Consider the following 18,057-nt stretch of genomic DNA (forward strand, 5'->3'; position numbering starts at 1 on the left):
CACAAGGGTATCTATAGAACAACGCTAACTCTACTACCTCAAATAATCGATACAACATACAGTCATGGTTGTGTTTGTTCATTTTCCTTTTTCACTATTGAGTGGACCTGAGTTACCTCACTGTGTAAATCAGCGGTTCTCGACCTGTGGATTGCGACCCCTTTTGGGGGTCGAACAACCCTTTCACAGGGGTCACCTAAGACCATCGGAAAACACATATATTATTACATATTGTTTTTGTGATTAATCACTATGCTTTAATTATGTTCAACTTGTAACAATGAAAATACATCCTGCATATCAGATATTTACATTACGATTCATAACAGTAGCAAAATTACAGTTATGAGGTAGCAACGAAAATAATTTTATGGTTGGGTCACAACATGAGGAACTATATTAAAGGGTCGCGGCATTAGGAAGGTTGAGAACCACTGGTGTAAATGAAAAGAAGGTTGTTTATTTTTTTCCCCTGTTTTACCACCTGTGTTTGAAGACTGTCTATGGCCCATAGAGTCCCATTCTACCTCTCCAGGTGCTCAGGATCCTCATCACTGCATGTCCCAGTTCCTGGGACGACATCCTACAATCAAATACAATGGTTCCCTTGCCCTGGCCAGTGTTGCTAAGTGGTTAGAGTGGTGTATGGGTTCAATTCCTGGTCAAGGGCATGTACCTGGGTTGTATGTTAGATCCCCGGCCCTGGTTAGGGTGCATGCAGGAGGCAACCAATCGATGTCTTTCTCTCACGTGGATGTTTCTCTCTCTTTTTCTCTCTTGCTCTCTCTTTTTTCTGCCTCCCTTCCACTCTCTCTAAAAAGTAATGGAAAAAATATCCTCAGGTGAGGATGAACAAAACAATTAAACAGACAACAATGGTTCTCAACCAGCTGTACATCTGAATACCTGTGCACTTACTAGTAGTTTGCTTTTTATGTTAGTTGTTGATTGTGTTCTAGTTGTTCTTTAGATTATGTGGTTTGGAGACAATTTTCAGAGACTGTGGTAACTACACAAAGATCATTTCCAACAGGGTCCCTTAGTATGCAGAAGCTGCCAAATCTTGTAACCATGGAAACTTTTCTTTCATAGTATCTCCTTGTACCAGTGCTCAGAGAGAAAGCATACGTGGGGAAATGCTGCTTTAGTAAAACTGCATTAAAGAAACAGCACTTTAAATAACTTATTTGTGACTGGGAATTGGAAAAGCATATTGCATGTAGAGAAAATAACTTTAAACTGAATGAAGTTTTTGGTTGCTGGAAAAATTCTGCATACCACCGGAAGCACTTCTTTGAAGGGTCTAATATTTCAGAAAAGATGTCGAGGGCATTGCTAGAGAAGCATTCTGTATAAAAGTGGAGAATAAAATAAACAACTTCTCAAGATTCCTCCTGCTTTTACGATTCTATGCAAACATATAAAGTAAACCTCTTGTAGTAAATTATATGTGATTATTCACATTACTCATATTAGCATAATCCTTTAAGCAACAAAATACACTCTACTGCCCTCACATGTGCTAATTAATGGTTCTTTTGACCATGGAAAATATTTAAGACTATTCTCATAACAGCTTATTACAGAAAAATCTGAAAACATCCGCACCCTCACTACCCATAAAAGTTATAAATATTTTTGAGTTACTAGGATTAACCTGAGAAAAACAACAACTCTATGATTCCACAATAAAAATTAAGGGGTAATTTGAGACATGGCCAGACCCAAGTCCTCACATGCCTAAATTGAATGGTCTTTTTAAAAAATCACTATTTAGCTGGTTTGAAAAAAAAGAATGGCAAAGTGTCACCTCCTAAGAGGAAATAAGGACAATAAATTAGAATCAAGGATGACAGTGTAATACAGTTCAACTTTATCCAGTCTTTGAATTACTTCAAAAATGCTAGGCAACACATTTTTTTTGACATGCTACATTTTCACTGGTTTTAAGGGAGGAGTTAGCAAAAAGCATGGACACTGTGGATAGCAATGTTTGCAAAGTGTCTGAATGTGTTCTGCTCAAAATGAGCTTTCCCACTGGCCTGCTCTAGCCTCTGAAACTTTTGCCATTTTTTTTGTCTTAAGGCATCATTGTCCCCAAATTTATTTCTAGGTATATATTGTCTGAGAACATAAGATTTGAATCTATTAGCACCCATGAAAACTTGAACGTGAAGGAATTAATGAGATTAAGTACTTGATACGTAGCAGCAGCCAGTGGAGCTGAAAATGGTTGTGACGTAGGTTATATCCATCATGACATGGAAGAGGGAGCTGGGGACAGTGTAATCCATGGGCAGCCTTGAAAGAACATGGAAGGCCATGAAATGTCCGGAAAGTTAACGAAGAAGCATCCAAGAACTAGGAAAGGGTGCCAACAAAAGATGGGCAGCAAGAATTGAAATATTCAACCTCTAGGGATAAAATTGCTTAGTGTTAAGCCTGATAAAACGTAAGCAAGGAAACACAGTTTTAAAAAAAAATTGGAAATCTTATGGATGGCCTAAAGTATAGATCTTTGCCAAGGGAATGAGTGCCCATTTTTACCACTGTCTTTAAGAATTACCCACATGAAGCCTGCAGGAGAAAGGGTTTCTGGATAAATTCATTTTGACATCAACTTTAGAAATTTGTGCCACTGACTTAGGCTGGTGTTCTATGGTGAGGAGCCAAGAACCCAGGACCAAACTTCCATGCACCTCAACCTTGATGACAGCCAGCCTGGGTCCACCTCTGTGTGCAGGAAGGATGTCGCTAAAGACCAGGAAGGGGTGTTTTCTTTGGCTTCTTTGTTCTGGTCTCTCTTCTCTTCAACTTCTACCTCTGTCTTCCCCATTTGAGCACCGGGGTGTCTCATGACATTCCTCCCACCCCCATTCCTTTCCTGTCATATTCCTCTGGAAAAGTACACATTTTATTGACATGGTAGCATGTTCATAATATACTTGGTGGGAGAAATACAATTATTGGTGTTAGAAAACATTGTTTAAGATAAAGAAAGCATAGTGAAAAATATACAGAAAGATATACGTCAAGGGATTAAAATTCTAAATTATGAATAGTGATAGTTTAGTTATTATGTTAGTGATGGTAGGAATACGATTTTTCTTTACTCTTTGTTGGGGTGCTATTTGACATACCCATTTTCTAATTATGCAATGCTAGGTTACTTTTATAATCTATATTATCTATAGTTTAATGAAAGATTTGCTACAGATTACTTATAACATTAGTGACATTTTATTCATTCATCCATTTATGTCAATATTTAGTGACCACAGATCATGTGGCAGGGCCCTCCTGAGTCCATGAGTTACTCCCCTTGGGGCTTTGCCATTAATGGGGTGCCTCCCAGGAGCTGAGATAGAGGATTTTTCAGCAAAGGACTCCTTTCATGGCCCTGAACTCTCACCACGCAGGTGGCAGCTCCCACGTGTGCTCCTGCTCACATGCCCAGCACGGTCTGGGCTGTGTGGCAGCCGCAGGTTGTGGCCCCAGGTGTCACTGGGGAGCGTATCCCCAGTAATTGTGCTTCTTCTTACTCACCGAGTGTTCTGTAAATTCAATAAGCATAAGCCTGAACTTCATAATGATTTTTTTTTCTGTGTCAGCAGCTACAGGTGCTTAATGTGCACCAAGCAGTAATAACACCCATGCTAATATGTTATGGATCAAATCTGTGTCCTCCTGCACGGATTTGGATTATTTTGCGTATGTAAAGATATCGTCTTTTATATACATTATAAAGGAAACTGTAAGCACTTTGCCAAAGTGGCAATCAAGAATAAAATAAATAATTTGAAGAACTGAAGTCCTCCCATTCCCCCCCCCCGCCGCCCCCGTGACCTTTATCTATTAGTTAGTGCTAATGAGAGTCTTGCCTTCTCTGCAGGGGAACTGTCCCAGCCATGAAGAAAACTAGTGATCAGCCGCGGTTGGCTGTCAAACAGAAATGCACGCACGCCCTTCAGGCTTTCCTGCCATGGTTCAATATGATGTTAGAGGAGAAATGAAATAGTCATATTTTTTGATCCACTTAACTAGAAATATGGCAGGAAACAGAAATGAAAAGGAGGAAGGAAAGGGGGAAAGAAGTGAACGAGGAGAGAAAAAAATAATAGTTTCCTCTATAGAATAAAGCCAACAAGAGAGCAATCAATTCAACTCAATATCTCCTAACCTAAGCCATTCAAAAAAGGGGCAGAGTTGTCTGTAGAGAATAATAACCTTTGTGTCAACTTTTCCTAAGGTGCTCAGCTGGACACAAATTGACAAGTCTCAGGTAATGGGAGAATTGTGAGCAATAGAGAGGTCTGCTTTAATATTGTCTTAAACTTTTAATATTAATTTTTAAAAGTGTCAATTGTCATGCAACCCTTATTTCAACCACCTCTCCTCTTTCTGAACTTGTGAGTAACAAAATTTCAAATGAGTTTATCCCACATTGTCTCCAATCTACTCCCCCCAGGCAAAAGGGATGAGGGGCACATTTCATATAATAATTACTATTTTAATCACCAGCCCTCAATACTTTTCTATCTCATAACATGAGGCCCCTTCAACTCATGTACCAGACAGTGTTGCCCAGCTCTGGCAGGGAACTCTTCTATTCCTCTCTGGGGGGATCTCCCATACACTCAAGAGCCCATTCTAAGTAAACAATCAAATAGCCCAAACCTCTGAAGATAATGAAGGTAACACCTGGCCTAGAGGTTGGCTTAAGGACATCCAGGACACTTTAAACCCCAGGGATGAAACTAGAACCTCAGACTACCCTCAGCATCATTACAGAACACAGGATCTGCAAATCCCTCTCAAGTTGGGACACTTTTCATCTGCACCCTTTGTGGACATTGTATTTCCTCCTCCAACTCTAAAATCCTATTGTGAAAGGAAACTTAGGCAAAATAAAATAACTTTGAAAAACATAGTCAGAAATCCCCTATTTACTCCCCAAGTTTAATACTCCTGCTTTGAGATCATACATCTCTACAGATCATGTTAGCTGTGACTTATGCTTCTAAAGTTGCCCTCAGTAATCATAACAGTGAACATAAAATACATGCAGAATTGTCAACAATAGAATGTATACTTTCTTTCTCAAAAACAAATGAACCATACCACACAAGGTTTGAAAAAATACAAGCCAGGAGGAACAAACAGGTTAGACACACAGTTACTTTGGCGAGAACATCAGACAGGTCAGAAACTGTAATTTTATAGTCTTTCATTATTCTACTGCTGGGTGCATTCCTTATTTTACTCATGATCTGAATTTCTGCTCCTGAGATACCTTTCAAACATAAGTTGATAAAGATTAGTTGATAAATTTTGGGTTAAACTCAACAGGAGAAAAAAAATCCAGTTAATGTCATCAATTACATAGTGGTATTCAGAATAAAGAGTCTAACAGAAAGGCTCTAACATGATCTTAGTTCTTATAACCACAAAAAAGAGAGGGGAAATCCCTAAAAGTTAATTCACCATTGTCTCTGTGCCCCATGAATCATGCGTTGGCTATCGTCCTAATTCCCTTTAAGTGACCATGCAATTCAAATTCCTGCTGTCCAGGCAGTAAACCTTAGCATTTGTTGTTTCTTAGTGATCCCCTTGTTACAACTCACCAGTTTCAGGGCCTGCCAACACCAAGTTTCTTTTCCTGGGCTGCTCCGGCTGGAATTGCTCAGATCTTGTAATGTCTTCCTATTGGTTCTTCCCTCTAGTTACTCTGCACCCAGCTGCTTCCAGACATTATCAAGTGAAAGGTATTCATTTTCTAGACTGTCCTCTTTTCTCCACCCCTCTATTGAAAGGACCAATCACATCCTTGGAAAATATAATCTCATCTTATTGAATTGTGAGGAGAGATGCAATTTTTGGAAGCTTAACTTATTGGTGATTAAAAACCCAGCAGCAGCCACTGGGCTCTTAAATTGATCGGAAACTAGAACAGTGCTGTTTGCTGAATGTACTTTAAGACACCATATACTTGCTTTTCTCTTTTCAGATTTCAAAGTCTCAGGTTAATCTTTAAAAAATCAAGAATTTAATCCTAAAGCTTTTATTAATGATTTGTTTTCATCGCTTAATTTTTATCAAAACATACTCTCTTCAATTACCTAATATAAATGCTTGACAAACAAACAGTACTAAAATAGAAGAAGAGAAACTCAGAAATCATTTTTTGACTCTGTTTCTATGAGTTTGAATTTCTTTTTTAAATTCTCCAGACAAGTGAAACCATGTAGTATTTGTCTCTGTCTGGCTTATTTCACTTAGCATAATGCCCTCAAGGTCCATCTGTGTTGTCCTAAAAGAATTTCCTTCTTTCTTGTGGTTGAATAATATTCCATTGTACAAAAATACCTCACCTTTATCCCTTCCTCCCTTGATGGACACAGATTTTTCCATATCTTGGCTCTCTATATGATCCCATTTTTGAAGATTCTCACCATAATTCATGCCTCAATTCATCTCCCATTCACTCACCTATCCTCCACCTGGAGATAAAATAGATACCTTATTTTCAAAAGCCTGGATTGTCTGTGTATGATTTATTTTTTAAACCTTAAAAATCCTATGTCTCTCCAAAGAAAGATACTGGAATGAGAAAAGTGATGAAAAGATGCTTAAATGGGAGTGTGTGTGTGTTTTGTTTTGTGTTTTTTTGGGGGGGGGTGGGGGAGACAATGCAAAGAACATTAACTTCCTTAGTTTGCATGTGATTTTCTACTCATGTCCAATCATGCCTTGTACATGGATTCATGCTTGCCACAAAATGAAATCTCTGACTGTAGATTTAGCAAACCCAAGTTCCAGGATTAGTTGTGTTTACAATCTATATGAAAAGATAACTAATGGCCACAAAAAGTAAGAGTTAACTTTAAAAAAAAAAAGGCCTGAACATTGGAATTTTGAGGAGGAAGGCATAAAGGGACTGAAAGATGTTGGCATTTTCTATGCAATATAATAATATCCATATGACCATAGGGGTAATATTAGCTACTTAAATGAAAAAAATATATAAGTTTGTTCATTATGAGTCAGGAAATGTACTAGGTCCTGGGGATACAACAATAAAAGGGACAGACAAATGTATTCCTGTTTTCATAGTTTACATTTTCATGGAGGTGCATGGCCACTAAGCAAAATTTATTTAATTATAATTCGGATAAGTACTTATCCAATAACCATTTAGAAGAATTATAAATGTCTCCAAAATCTGTGTCCTCAACTCTCTACTTTAGAGATGGGAAAACAACTCAAAGGCCAAGGGAAATGAGAGGATGTGCTTGATGAGGGCACTGAGGTTGATAAAAGCATCAAGTTTTGTTATAATTAACTAGAGACCTGATGCACAATATTTATGCAAAGGTAAGCTTTTGCAGCCCCAGCTGCAGCCCCAGCCCTGCCCCCTGCCTGCACCCGCACTGTTCAGTAGCCTGTTCGGTGGGCAGGTGTTTTGTTGGTTAATGGTATCATTAATTTCTAGTTGCATTGCCATGGTAAGAGGATGCTGGGTGGATTATGTCTATGCTTTGAAATATAGTAAGATTCTCTTTATCACATAAGATATGGTCAGTTGTTTTTTGTTTTGTTTTTATGTATTTTGAAAAAGAAGATGTTTTCTCGACATCCTCAAAGATTTCCCGCTCACTTCCCTCATACTCTGCCCCAATGACACCCTTACAGTGTGTCCTTCCATGGCCACTCTATTGCCCAGCTTCCTGCCTTGAGAGTTTCCAGGTGTGACTCAAGGAGGAAGAATCTGGATTTACTAAGTTGAAGAGATGGAGTTGGGGGATGAAGAAATAAAGAGAGAGAGAGAGAGAGAGAGAGAGAGAGAGAGAGAGAGAGAGAGAGAAATGAAGGAAAGAAGGAAGGAAGGAAGGAAGGAAAAATGCCATCTCTGGTGAGGAGATGAATCAACCAATCAGGAAGGAAGGAAAAATGCCATCTCTGGTGAGGAGATGAATCAACCAATCAAAATTGATCCAGATCTGATGGGGATGTTAGAATTAGCACACTAGTGCATATAAACAGTTATTATGACTGTATTCCATATGCATGCTCAAAAGTTAACCAGAGACATGAAAAATATAAAATATACTGGTAAAAGTGTCTCTAATCACACTGATAAAAATGAAAACTATAATGTCTGAGATAAAAATTAAGACAAAACAACTCTGGATGAGAGTAACAGCATATTAAACAAACTAGATCGAAACACTGGTGAACCTGAAAAAAAACTCAAAACTCAAAAAATAAAGCATACAGAGAAGACAAAATTAAAAAAATTGATAAGTGAATCAGTAGGCTGCAGGAAAACTTTAAATAGTTCAACATATGTGCAATTGCTTTAGCATAAAAATATTCAAATAATAAGTGAATTTTTTTTCAAATTTGTTTAAAACTCTAAATCTAGTCCTAGCCAGTTTGTCTCAGTGGATAGAGCATCAGCCTGTGGACTGAAGGGTTCTGGGTTTGATTCCCGTCAAGGGCACATGCCCGGTTGCAGGCTCAATCCCCAGTGGGGGGCATGCAGGAGGCAGCCGATTAATGATTCTCTGTCATCATTGATGTTTCTATCTCTCTCTCCTTCTCTCTTCCTTTCTGAAATCAATAAAAATATATTTTTAAAAAATAAAATAAACCTCTAAACTTATATATCCAAGACATTCAACAAACTTCAACTATGACACACACACACACACACACACACACACACACACACACAACTACATCAAGGTGCATCATAAAGAAAAAAAATTAAAAGGATTCAGAGGATAAAAGACACATCACACACAGAGGAACAAACACAGGGTGGCAGGAAATTTCTCACCAGAAACAATGCAAGAGAAAAAGCAATGGACCAGAGTGTTTAAAGTGCTAAATGGGGTGGTAGAGTGGACATTTACGTAGAATTCTATAACCAGAGAAAATGTATTTCAAAAGCAAAAGTAAATACAGACATTTTAAAACATACAAAAGCCGAAAGAATTCAGCAGCAGCAGAACCACACTACAAACGTTCAAGCAATTCTTTAAGGCAGAAGAAAAATGATGCCAGACTGAAATATGAATCTGCACAAAGGAATGGAGAGCAACAGAAATATAATTATGTGGGCAAGTATGTAAATGTTCTTTTCATTATTTAAATCTTCTGGAAATGCAACTGTTTAAGCCAAAATAATAAAATGTCATATGGGATGTACAGTATATATAAAAACAAAGCAAATGAAAACATTACAAAAATTAGGAGTGAAGAGAGAGAAGTATAATATTGTCAGGTTCACATGCTATAAAAAAAAAACACAACTCTGGTAACTGACAAATACACATCTTAGGTCAACAAGCCAAGAATGCTCATCACAACCATATTTTAGGTTATTAAAAGTTATTATTCTTTGCTTGAACCCATACAAGCCCATGAACTACCATTGGGTGATCAGTTGGAGACCCAATGCTTCATTTTGCAACGCTTCCTGCCCCAATGAAGCAGTAAGGAAGACGAGGAGTCAAAACCAGCTGCAGTATGACTGGGCACATTCATGAACGCTAGTCTAATACCCTGGGAAGTGTGCAAATGCTGAATGTTGTGATCAAATGAAACATAGAGACTGTCAGATAAGAAAACTCAAAAACCAGCTGTGTGGGTGTGTTTTGAATGGAATTTTTGTAAGTTTTCATTGAATTAACTCTGGAGATTTACAGGGAGCAAAGTGCAGATATACTTCCATTCACAGGAAGTTTCAAAGAGAGAGGAAAGTGAATGAGGTGAAGTAGGTGATATCTTAAGACATAGTTATTTTTAGTAGCAACTGAAATTTTCATTCAGACATAATTTGAGAACCACTCAGGTGACACTTTCTTGCAATGAGAAGAATATTATAATAACACGAGGACCGAATTTTAAAAATACATCAACCCTCAAAATTTATTTTAACAGCAAACAAAATTTTCCCAGCCTCTCTCATGTCAAGCAGGGCATAAATATGACAGCTTGTCAGCTAATGATGGCGGGCATCAGGGACCTCTACCTAATGATATTGGAACAATAGATTTCATTTACATATTTTATATAACTCTTATTGCGCTGTTCATTACATTTTTAAGATCCTTACCCAAGGATATGTTCTTTAAATAGTCATAGAGGATGAAAAGTTCTAGGTATTTGCTGTACAACAAAGTGTGTATAGTTACAATACTGTACTGTCCACTTAAAACTGTAAGTGGGTAACCTCGTGTTATGTGTTACCTCAATAAAAAACAAAGTTCAGAGGAAAACTGGAGATGTCACAGACAGAAACAAGAAGCAATGGACCAGAGTGTCCAAAGCGCTAAATGGGGTGGTAGAGTGGACACTTGCCTAGAATTCTATAACCAGAGAAAATGTATTTCAAAAGCAAAGCAATAGGCACCTTGGAAGAGAGTTTGGCAGTTCTTTCCAGATTTACCCTTACCATATGATCCAGTAATCACACTGCTTGGTATTTATTAAATGAGTTAAAACTTAAATTTCCACAAAGACCTGTATACAGAATTATAACGGCTTTATTCATAATTGTTGTGACTTGGAAGCAGCCCAAACATTATACATTTTTCAAAACCCATAGCATGCACAGTACCAAGAGTGAACCCTAATGTCAGCTATGGAAGATAGATGATCATGATGTGTCAAGGTAGGTTCATCAATGGTGACAGATGTTGATAGTCGGTTGTCCATGTGTGAGAACAGGAGTTACATGAGAATTCCCTGTCCTTTCTTCTCAATTTTGCTGGGAAACTAAAACTGCTCTAAAAAATAGTTTATTAATTTAAAAAGAGGGGATTGCAGGGCACAAGCCAGCAAGGGAAACTCAAATATATATATATTAAACAAAATAGTGAATTCATTAAAATGCAGAGATACTGAGAGTCAAGATAAGCAGCTCTCTATATGGTAGTAGCATCTGGGAACATCAGTGTTTTCTATAGCACCATATAATAATGAATTGATATTTGTAATTATGATTGAAACTTAGTCATTACACAAATGTTTCTTAAGTGTTTTCCAGGTGACAAACATTGAAGGGAGAGAAGAAGTGGCTTAGGGTGATGTCAGTGATAGATGCTTACTTCTAGGTGCTTTTAGTCTGGTAAGAGCAAAGAAATGAACATGTGTAGTGCAATAACTACACACCAATGCAGAAAGGTTGCAGTGCTGTAAGTTACATATCTACATGAGGCTGGGGAGCTCAGCCTGAGACCGTAGGAGACAGCTTAATAGGTGAGACTGATGCCCCGAATGGCAAGCTGGAACTCTATCCCAGGTTCTTGTCCTACAAACTTTGAAGGATAAAAATTCACAGATTACAAGATTTTAAGCAAAAGCATGGAAATTTACTATAAGCGTATACACACTCTTCTCTGGGAAGAAGTCCCCAAAATGGAAAAAAAAAAATCAGGAGTCTCTTTGGCTAAGGGTTTATAAATGCTGGCAGCTTCTTTGTCTGTTCATGCCACTTTCTAATTGGACGCTTCCTCATTTCATATCCCCCATGCTTTTCCTAATCAGCCAATTTCCGCCTTTTCCCTGCATGGTATCAGTTTCAAAGCTCACCTGGTGCCCCCCTCTTCTTATTCCCCTTTTCTTGTAACATTCTTCTCTCCTCTGTGTATGTAGAGAAAACAATCTGGTGGCTTGGAGCTGTCTCCACCTGTCTGTATGCGTTCATTTTCATGCACCTCCCTTTTCCCTAACTGCCTCTCCTGTCTCTAAAATCCTCTCAAGATGACTTCAAGAAGGAATTGAAGGATTTACTAAGATTTAAATAGAAGTCTACTTAAATATCTTAATATTATGTTATACATAACTAGAGACCCTGTGCACAAAATTTGTGCACAGGGGCAGGGGTGTCCCTCAGCCTAACCTGCACCCTCTCCAATCTGGGACCCCTCGAGGGATGTCCGACTGCCCGGTGGGATCGGGCCTAAACGGGCGGTTGGACATCCCTCTCACAATCCAGGACTGCTGGCTCCCAACTGCTCGCCAGCCTGCCTGCCTGATTGCCCCTAACTGCTTCTGCCTGCCAGTCTGATCACCCCCTAATCACTCCCCTGCCAGGATGATCGACGCCTAACTACTCCCCTGCAGACCTGATTGCACTTAACTGCCCCCTCGCCCCCCGCAGGCCTGGTCACCCCCAACTGTCTTCCCTTGCCAGCCTGGTTGCCCACAACTGCCCTCCTCTGCCAGCCCAGTCACCCAAAACTGCCCTCCCCTACTGGCCTGATTTCCCACAACTGCCCTCCCCTGCCGGCCATCTTGTGGCAGCCATATTTGACCACATGGGGCGGCCATCTTGTGTGTTGGAGTGACGGTCAATTTGCATATTACTCTTTTATTAGATAGGATTATATGTTAGATGAATATATTTAAATAAAAAACAAAATGAGTCCTACATCCTAAGTTCAAATCCCAGCTCCAGTACTTACTAGTTTTGTGCCTTTGGGCAAGTCACTTAAGATGAAATGAGTTAATAAAAGCAAAATGTTTAGAATAGTGCATAGAAAGGTATGCTGTTAAATTTAAAATAGGAGAGTAGTGAGGCTTAATGAATATGTGGTCAGGTAATAATAAGCAATCATTATATATATGCATCCACCCACACACATCTCAAAAAATAAGTGTGAATGATTAGAAAACAAACAGCAGTTGAGAAAATGGATTCAAATACCAGGTCAGGCTGGGTGAGCTAAAGAAGATAATGAAACTCTCTAAATCTCATTTCACCAGAAGCAAAATGGGATACAACATAATGCCTATGTTGGTACAGGGTTGCAGTGAAGAATAAAGGAGATTCGGCCTGTAATGCACACTGTTCAGCAAAATTATTAATAATTTTCTGACTAACTAAAGGAAGAAAACCTCCTGTATTTCAACCAGGTTATTAAAAAGACCTTTGAGGTATATTTATCTACTTTCAAGCACAGCTTGTTATCTAGCTAGAATATGACCTTTGTCAAGAAGACTATATTTCTCCAGCCCCCATCCTTGATCCCCATCCCAGAGGTTAGGGGTGTGGGTGGGGCTGACTGAAAGTTCCAACCCTCTAATCAGGTGGATAGCTCCATTGGCAAAGAGCTCACATCTTTAGTTTACTTAGAGCAAGCATGTCAAACTTGTGGCCCACAACAAATATTTTTGTGGTCCAGCCAATATAACAGTATGTAAGAAAAGTTTTAATAAATATTTTGTAACTTAATTTTTACACTATCCTGTTATATATAATCCTATATAATAAAGGGCTAATATGAAAATTGACTGAACAGTGTAACTATCGGTCCTATGACGCACACTGACCACCAGGGGGCAAATGATCAATGCAGGAGTTGCCCCCTGGTGGTCAGTGTGCTCCCACAGGGGGAGTGCCTCTCAGTCAGAAGCCAAACTTATGGCTGGAGAGTGCAGTGCCAGTGGCGGGAGCCTCTCCCACTTCCACGGCAGTCAGACATCCCGTGAGGGCTCCCAGACTGCAAGAGGGTGCAGGCAGGGCTGAGGAACCCCCCCCCCCCCATGAGTGCATGAATTTCATGCACTGGGCCTCTAGTTATTAATAACGAACTACAATGTTCACTAATGACTGATTACTATAATCGTGTTGCATTCATTTCCCTTGCGTGCCTTACCCACAGGCACATCATTTCTCTCCACTAATACTAGCAGTGCTAGCAGTGAATATTTTAGCAGCAGATTGCTATGTCATTAGTCTCGTAACTGACTTTCTTGGTGTGTACAACAGGAAATATTTTGCTTTCGGAGAACAAGAAAAATAGGTTTATTTGCATTACACTTATTAATTTGTGCAGTTATTCAGTGTCTAGTAAGTTAATGTTCAAGAAAAAAATATTAAGTTTTATTAAAACTAGAGGCCCGATGCATGAAATCCATGCAAGGGCCTTGGCCCTGCCCCCCCCCCACCCCCCCGCTGCCTCCAGGCCACAGCTGGGGGCCTTTGCCGCCTCTGCCCTGGCCCTCGCCCACTGCAGCTTTGTCCAGAAGGAAGGACAGCCGGTCTAATTAGTATATTATGCTTTTATTATTATAGATGTCCTATTATTTTATGCTAACAATTACTCATTTATTTCAGCCCTTTGTATTTAGCATGTCTCTATTGAAATAAACCTGTTTCTATGAAAATTGAAGCTTTTGTGTTTTTGCAGCCCACATAAACTTAAACCTCTTTTATTTGGCCTTTGAGTTTGACATGCTTGACTTAGAGGTTTTCCAAAAGTCACCTCACTAACATAACAAAAGACTCCTTTATTGCTGTCATCACTTAGGAAATCCCAAGGGTTTTATGAGCCTTGTGCCAGAGAGTGAGGAAGACCAAATAGGTATTTATTATAAATCACAATGTCACAGGTCACAACTATCATTTCAATGAGAGTTCAATTAAATTAACCACCTGGGTCCTTTTCATGTTAGTTTTTCTGCTATCTTACAGGTACTTTTTATTTTTTTGAAACTAAAATTATAAATTAATTTATTAAAAGGATTATACATATATCCTTATTAAATTTTCTTATTTCTAGTTATTATTCTAAGCTGCAAATATCTTTTTACTTACTGTTTTTCCAGCTTACTACCCTCCCAAAAAAGGGGGTAACCCATAAATCCAACAGGAAGCAAATTATTAATTAAATTATGAAACGTCAATATCATGGAACACTGGAGGTTATTAATAGGTATTTATGAAAATGTATACTAGCATAAAGAAATACTTATATAGTGCAACATTATATAAATATATATATATATATAACTTTTAAAGCTTTATGAATGCAAATATGTCATAAACATGTAAAAAATATTTGTAGAAAAAAATACATCCAAAAGTTCATTCCAGGTAGTAAAATTATGGGTGTTGTTTTTTTCTATTCTTATTCTCTACCCAAATGTTCTATAGTCCGCTATTGATTTTTAAACCAAAGAAAAATGTCTAAAGAAAAAAACGAGGATGGAGATTTTAGACTATTATTCTGAGAAATCAAAGAAAGTAATTTTTTCTCAGTATTATTTAGCAATTTCCCTAGTTCCTGCTTCATTGCAGTTTTTCTAGCCTGGCATGCTATATGGCCTCAAATGTGCTTTCTAACTGATTCTCACTTCCTATGGAAAACCTATGGGCCAGTTAACCATTATCTCACGAATGCCTAATCACCAACATGTTCTGTGCCTCTGGTGCATGCACTTTGGTCTGGAGCTCTTTCCATTATTAGTCTTATAATATATGCCACTCATGGCTCATTTCAAGAGCCACTTGTCATGAGGTATATTCAGCTTCCCCAAGTAGAGATGCTTTCCCCAACCTTTGTAACTTTCTTCTGAATTGTAATCTGTTTTGCTTTACTTTTTGCTTGTGCATTTTCCTGATTAGGGGCAGCCATTTTGCTCTAGGAGAAGGCTCTAGAAGTGTGATTCAGCAAACTGATTTCTTGGTTAATTTGCAAGAGGCCCTATTTTGTTGATGGTTAATATGTTTATTCCAAGTGGCTCTAGAAGCGTGATTCAGCAATCTGATTTCTTGGTTAATTTGCAAAAGGCCCTATTTTGTTGATGGTTAATATGTTTATTACAAGTGGAGGAAAATAAGTTACTTAGAATAAAATGAGTAACAGCAAAAACCCATATGATTCTCTCAGCTACATTATTTATGGGGGGAGGGAGGGTGGGGATCCAGAGCCTGGGCTATAAATCAAGAGGGATGAAGCCTGCATTTCTCTCTCACCTCTCAATTTCTCAGGCTTCCAATTACATGAGCACCTGTCACATTGGCATGCTACTCCCACCAATGCTGCTCTTTACCTCCAGTTCTTTGATGGCTCTTTCCAGTGTCTGTTTCATCGCTGATTGGCCCTACTTTATTGACCCTTTCCAACTCCTCTTCATCTGATCTTTCAGTCTCCAACACTGATGGCTATCTCATTTGTTATCTACCTCCTGACAGTCTCAGCTGCTTCCACCCTCAATGCAGCAAAAGGTTTCCTCAGATGATGCAGTTCTTCCAGCCCATCAGACCCCTGGCATGATTACCTCCCAAAGGCCCCATCTCCAAATACCATCACATTGGGAATAAAGCATCAGCACATAAATGTTTGATGGATACAAACGTTTAGCCCATAGCATATATCAATGTTAAAAGTCATTATCAGAAAGATGAATGACTTCTTTTAATGTGTTCTGGGTCTTCTATCTAGATTTGCTAAAACAAATACTTATACTTTATGTAATTAAGGGAAGAAAATCTACAGTAAATTCTAGTTTCTATGGATTAGAAAGATTCCTGCTTCCAGCTATAAAAGTTTAACTGGGAGAAAGCCAATTCTCCCACTAAGAATAAAAAAATTGGGGGGGGGGGATTTGTGAAATGCAAAACAAAGAAACAAACAAAAAATCTAAATGCAAGTATCAAAATGCTACCAAGGCAGCCGGGACATAAGAGGCTGAGATCACAGTGGTGAGCTTGACATTCTTTTCTAAAATTATGTTTTTTATTGATTTTTTTTAGAGAGAGAGGAAGGGAGAGGGAGAGAGAAACATCTATCAATTGCCTCCTGCATGCCCCCTACTGGGGATTGACCCTGAAACTCAGGCATGTGCCCTGACCTGGAATCAACCAGGGACTCCCAGTGCATGAGACAATGCTCAACTATCTGAGACACACCACCAGGGCAGTTTGACATTCTTCTTTGCTTTGCTCTTCAAGGCATTTGCTAATTCATAAGTGATGTGATCAAGGAGCTTGGAAGTAGAGCAAAACTGGATAACAGGAGAATTTTTAAGTATAATTTTCAGCAGTCTTAAGTGGCTGGAAAGATATACTTAAAGTTTAGAGCTACCAATGCAATTAGAACTTGAGCAACCAAAATCCTGTAGAGAAGAAAGACTCAGAAAAGTGAACTTAATGTCTATGGTCAACAAAGATTGCCTGGTAAGAGGCTTAAAATCTCAGCAATACTGTTGGTAATCTCATTGTGCTGAGCAAATAAAAACTGGAGTTATGTGTCTGCTTATTGGGAAGGATGCTGATAAATAATCCAAGGCTTCAAAAGGACTTGTCCTAAATTAAGGTAAGGTGGAAATAGATCATGTGTTTAGAAAGACTGAAATAAAGCTTAGAATCATTTTAAACCCTGACTGAATTAAGATGATTGCTCTTCTCTGGAGGAAGGTTATACTCTAGTAGAGCCTCTACAGTATTTTGATATTCAATCAAAAATTACCAGGCATATATATCAAGAAAAAAGGAAAGCCCAGTCAACGTGGCTCAGTGGTTGAGCATTGGCTTATGAGCCAGGAGGTCACAGTTTGATTCCCAGTCAGGGCACAGGCCAGGATTTCAGGCTTGATCCCCAGTAGGAGGCATGCAGGAGGTAGCCGATCAATGATTCTCTCTCATCATTGATATTTCTATCTCTCTCTTACTCTCTCTTCTTCTCTGAAATCAATAAAAATATTTAAAAAAGGAAAGACAAAGAACTAATGATAAAAATGCAGTAATATAGACCTTGGGATTATTAAACAGTCACATATCATGCAATCGTTAAAATGGAAAATATGGAGAACACAAAACAACATGAGAGAAACAAATGTTTCTTAAAATATGAAACTCAAAATTTTATATATATATATGTATATATATATATATACATATATATATATATATATATGTAAATAGTATGTATTTAAAAATAAATATCATATAAAAGGTCCTTAGAGGGTATTTAGATATTATTTGCCTTAAAATTATAAAAGACTATATTTTAAACATTTTCAAAAACATGCTTTTTTAGCTTGAAAAAAAACACACGATATCTTAATGGTACTGCTGAGTTATAAAAAAATAGCAACTTGAAAGACCATAGCATAATGAGTAGCATTATAGTTACATTTTTAAGGTTCAATTTAATTTTTCATTCACACTGGTGGGAATTCTGAAATGATAATTCTGTATTTATCCACAAAATAGCAGAACTTTGTATTGCTAAAATATAATAATGGGCTTTGATTTGT

The sequence above is a fragment of the Myotis lucifugus genome, unplaced genomic scaffold, assembly GCF_000147115.1.
Source record: "Myotis lucifugus unplaced genomic scaffold, Myoluc2.0 scaffold_111, whole genome shotgun sequence".
NCBI lineage: Eukaryota > Metazoa > Chordata > Mammalia > Chiroptera > Vespertilionidae > Myotis > Myotis lucifugus.